Genomic DNA, 5,900 nt, shown 5'->3' on the forward strand with positions numbered 1-5,900 from the left:
AAGTCAATTTCCCTTTATTTTATACAAACATATATTATTCTGGAGTAACATTATATTTAACTAGTTAAATTGTTTAACCACTTGTAATTAGAGGTTAATTTTTCCTGGCATCAGTAGTGTCTTATTGAGATAATAATGGATTATGTTAAGACAGTCTTATTCTTTCCAGTTGAAAAGACTGTTCTCTAGCATGGGCAGAAAACAAAGTCTGTTTTTTCCTTGATAAAGCAAATGAAAGTAAAGTGAAAAAAGCATTGCTGGAGCACACATCTAGACAAAGCTGCTTCATGCTTAAGAAGAAAGCCAGCTGTGAAGCGATACTGGCCATTTACGGTCAGATGATGGCTTTCAGTGGCATCAGTTAAATTTAAAGATACCAAGAAAATTGTGTGGCATTGCATTAAAAAGGTTTTAGACTGCTCTTTGGATACAAAATGCAGTTTTCGTGTAACTTTTATCTCTCCAAGCTAGTGGAGAATAAGGCAATGATGTTTGTACTTTAGGGCAGACTGGGAGTTATTGTTACAGAATCCAAATCCATCCAAGCAAGAATTGGGTACAAGTTTTATTCATTTCAATTATGTCTTTTATATTGTACTTTTTAAAAGATTGATGTTTCCTTTTACCAAGAATTAGCTGCTATTCCTATATTTTATTCAATTCCAGTTATTACGTCCTGTTGAATTTTTTTTCACTACTCCTACCACTGTTCTTTCAGTATTAGCAAAAAAGCTCTCACAATATTCCATTCTGTGAGAAGTTTAGACCAAAAAGTGAGTGTAACTCTGATAACATTTATTTATAGAGCGGTTGGCTTTGATGAACAATGAACTGTTACTTGATTTTACTCTTGGTTCCAGGACATCCACATGTGCTGTCAAATTAAAAGCACACAACTCACCTTCCTAAAGAGATAAGTGGTTTTCCTTCCTCTCTCTCCTGGACAGAGGTCAATTTCTGTTCAGATTAGTTTGTTTATTCCATGAGAATATGGTATTTAAACCACATAATTAAAATGTACAGTTTGAAAAGTTTGGACATGTGTATACACTTGTTTAACCATCACCACAGTCATTATAATGAGCACATCCTTTATCCTCAGAAGTTTTCTCATGCCCTTTGCAATGTATTCCTCTCCTCCTGTCTCTACACTCCAGCCCCAGGCAACCAACGATCTGCTTTGTCACTGTGGATTAGTTTGTTTGATTTAGCATTTTATATCAAAGAAATCATAGAGTCTGTATCTTTTTTTTGTCTTGCTTCTTTCACTCAGCATAATTATCTTGAGATTTATTATGTTGTAGCACGAATAAGTAGTTAATTTATATCTACTGGTGTGAAGTATTGTATTGCATGGAAGCAACACAATTTATGTATCTATTCATGCGTTGATGTACTTGGCAAGTAAAGTTGCTATGTGGTGCTATAATTTGCATTTTCCTAGTGAATAATGATGTTGAGCATCTTTTCATAGATTAGTTGGTCATCCAGCTACTTTGGGGAAGTATCTGTTCAAATATTTTGATTATTTTAAAAAATTGGATTGTTTGATTTTTAGTAAGTTTCAGTAAACATTAAAGTTTTTAGAATTGTTTACACATTTGGTATACAGGCCCTTTGTGAGATATATGATGTGCAAATATTTTCTCCCAGTCTGTGGCTTGTCTTTTCATTCTCTTTCAATGACTTTCAAAGTGATATTTTTTATTGTAATGAAGTCCAACTCATTAATTTTTTTGTTACGGTTTGTTTTCATTGACATATCAGTAAAATGTTTGCCTAATTTCATGCCATAAAGATATTTTTTCTATATTTTCTCCCTGAAGATATATAGTATTTTGTTTTACATTTAGGTCTATTACTCATGTTGATCCAATTTGAGTTAATTTCTGTATATAGTATGAGGTATTAAGAGAGTTCATTTTTTACATGAATATTCAATAACTATAGCACTATTCGTTCAAAAGATTATCCTGTATGCACTGAATTGCTTTTTGACCTTTATAAAAACTCAGCTGTCCATATATTTATATGTCTGTTTCTAGACTCTTAGTTGTTTCATTTATCTGTCTGTCTTTACACAAGTGCCACACTCTATGATTAATGTAGTTTTATAATAAGCCTTGAACCTAGGTAGCATTATTCCTGTAACTTTATTTTTCAAAGATGTTATGGCTCTTTATATAAGCTTTATAAATGGCTTTTTACATTTCCATATGAATTTTGAAAGAGATCTGTCATTTCTATTAAAAAGAAGACAAAAACCCCTGGGAATTTTACTGATTGCATTAAATCTATAGGTCAATTTAAGAAGAACTGACATTTTAAAACTATTAAGATTTCTATTTCATGCACATAGTATCTCTTTGCTTATCTAAGACGTAATTTTTTCAACAATGTTTTGTAGTTTTCAGTGTGTTAGTCCTTCACATGTTCCCAGAAATTTTTCCTGCTTCACTTATTTCTAGTTTCTAAAGGTAAAAGTTGAGATAATTGATTTCAGATCTTATTTATTTTCTAATGCAGGTCTTTAACACTATAAATTACTGATTTAGTGGTATGCATAAATTTCAGTATGCTGCATTTTTATTTTTATTTAAAAATTATTTGTAATTTATTTTTTATTCTCCCTTTGACTCCCTCACCATTCAGTTTTTAGAAGTACTTTAGCTAGTTCTCTCTCTCTCAATTTTTAATTTAATTTCATTGTGATCAAAAAATATACTTTGAATAACAAGAAATTGTTTTAAGTTTATAAAGATTTATTTTCTGGTTAAGAATATAGCCTATTTTGGTGACTAATTCATGTGCCCTGAAATAAGGCATATTTTCAGTTTTAAATAAAGTGTCTGATAAATGCCAGTTGTGTCAATTTGGTCTCCTAAATGCCAATTATGTCAATTTGGTTGATGATGTTGTTCGGCTCTCCTCTCCTGTATCTTTATTGACTTTCTATCTACTTATCAATTATTGACACAGGAGTATTTAAATTGCCAACTATAATTATGGATTTATCAATTTCTCCTTCCAGTTCTATTAGTTTATGTATTTTGAAATTTTGTTGAATTCTAGGTGGTAAAGCCAATTATCCTCAAATTATGATCAAATGATCCAGTTTCTTGGGAATGCTAACATTCTTGAATTTACATTTTCTATTGCTATGCCTCCAGATTAATCGCCCCATATAAAGAGAAGCTTAGGCTAAGAGTATGCCCAGGATGGAAAAAGGGAACAAACACACAAAGTACCTAATAGCACTGTCTTCAAAGGACAGGCTCTGATAGCCGGTGGGATCTGTGTAGTAAATAGACTTCTATCTCATTTAGCCTTATTAATTTGGAATTCTGGGCTTCAGTCTTTTCATCCTTAGAATAAATAATAATAAGAATACTAATCTCTTAAGGCAATTTTGAAGATAAAGTGAAATAATTCTTATAAAACACACTGCATAGGGCTTGACACACGGTAGCTGTTAGTCTAAGATAATTGCTATTATCATTTGGCAAGCTGTACTTTTTACCCTTGTTTTATCTTTGACTTGCAATCTCCTCAGGAATTTATTTTTTAACTTTAAGGGTCTAGAAAACATAAACTACTCCTGGAAGTCACATACTAAGTAGAGGACTTGATGTCTGAGTAAAGTCATCCTTCATTGGTAGCCAAATACAGGACACAGTGAGTTTCAAGAGTGTCAGAGCATTTTTGCACTTTTGTCTAGCAAACCCCATTTAAATTCCAAGAGTGGGGTTGTCAGGATTAGATATGGATTTTCGTGAACTAATAAAATCGTCATAATATAAATACATATAGGAAATTTTCTATCAATAAATGTTGAATAATGAAAATATGTTAGTTGCTGCTGTTACAATATTTAGAAGAAGCACTAAATTAAATTAAATTAAAATTCTACGATTAAAAATAGCACTAGAATTTCTTGTGAAATATGACACTTAACATTAAAAAAAAGTCAGTGGCAAATGTTGCTATTATTTCACTTTTTCTCAAAACTTCCTCAATTACAATGGCTGCATTTAATAAATTATATTTTAATTAAAGCAGGAAAAGGTAAAATTAGGTTGAAAAACCTCATCTTTTATTAGAAGTCTTTATTGAGGGAAACACTAATTTTCATCGTGAATATCATTCAGCTGGAGGTGGGACTGAAGATTTAATTTGGAAAAATGTCAATAAAACAAAGCATTTCTCTCTGACCTCCTTTCCCCAATGGAAAAGATGATATCACTTCGAAGTTTCTTCTAAAACAAAGAATAACTTTTCAAAAGTTTCCTTTGAAATTGGAGTCAGTAAAGCTGAACAAAAATATCATAAACACACCTAATCTTTGTCCACTTTCAGAGCCTGTCCCAATTTCTGATGAATGCTACACTCAGAACCATTTCTCATATAAAGAGAACATTTGCTATTTATTGGAAAAAGTTCCATTTTTTTGACAATGTACTGTAATTCTTTGGGAGTAGGCTCCTAAATTGTCAATCTTGACATATGAACAATTCAAACGAATTAACAATAGAATTGTTTTATTAGTCTGTTCTCACACTGCTGTGAAGAAATATCAGAGACTGGGTAATTTACAAAGGAAAGAGGTTTACATGACTCACAGTTCTGCATTGCTGGCGAGGCCTCAGAAAACTTCCAATAATGGCAGAAGGCAAAACAGAAGCAGGCACCTTACTCACAGTGCAGCAGGATGGAGTAAGCGCAAGCAAGGGAACTGCCAGATGCTTGTGAAACCATCAGATCTCCTGAGAACTCACTCACTATCATGAGAACAGCATGGGGGAACCGCCCCCATAATCCAGTTACCTCCACCTGTTCCTGCCCTTGACACGTGGAGATTGTGGGGATTACAAATTAAGGTGAGATTTGGGTGGGGACCCAAAGCCAAACAATTATATAAACAATGAAGTGGAATTTTTCAGATTATTTTCTTCAATTAAACTATATAAAGTACATGAAGAGAAGAATATGTTATATCTTATCTTCAGGGTAAGTCTACAATATTCATTTTATAAATTAAAGAGTTAATGTTTTCATTTAAATTGTCATAGTTATAACAATCCAAATATAGGCTACCAAGAAATGAACCTAATAACATATAAGCAAGAGTTTAGCCAACACACACACACACACACACACACACACATTAATAAAACACACGGAGGAAGATGCAGATTTGTGGAGAAACATGCCATGTTAATAGTTGTTAAGAGAGATATAGTAATAATATTGATGTCACCAAATTGATTTGTATATTAAGCATAATTTCAATAATTCCAATATGTATGGAAGAACAAATAACCAGGGAGAATCATGACAACGTAAAGAATAAGATTTCAGAAGGGAGACTTGCCCTATAATATTTATTCATATCCATTACACAGATCAATCCCAAATGGATAAATAATATAATTATAAAATGATTTCTAGGAGAATGTCAAAATATCTTTAGGGGAAGGTTATAATAAGGTAAAAACACAAAATTTTAAAGAAATATATATTTAATTATGTTCACATTAATATTTTTCTCTTTGTCAAAAGGCACATTAAAGAAAGTATAAATTCAAATTACTTACAAGGATAAGATCCCTCCAAACAAATAACTGACAAAAGATTGCTGGCCGGGTGCGGTGGCTCATGCTTGTAATCCCAGCACTTTGGGAGGCCGAGGCGGGCGGATCACGAGGTCAGGAGATCGAGACCACGGTGAAACCCCGTCTCTACTAAAAATACAAAAAATTAGCCGGGCGTGGTGGCGGGCTCCTGTAGTCCCAGCTACTCGGAGAGGCTGAGGCAGGAGAATGGCCTGAACCCGGGAGGCGGAGCTTGCAGTGAGCCGAGATTGCGCCACTTCACTCCAGCCTGGGCAACAGAGCGAGACT

This window comes from Hylobates moloch, unplaced genomic scaffold, assembly GCF_009828535.3.
Source record: "Hylobates moloch isolate HMO894 unplaced genomic scaffold, HMol_V3 SCAFFOLD_3, whole genome shotgun sequence".
Lineage (NCBI taxonomy): Eukaryota > Metazoa > Chordata > Mammalia > Primates > Hylobatidae > Hylobates > Hylobates moloch.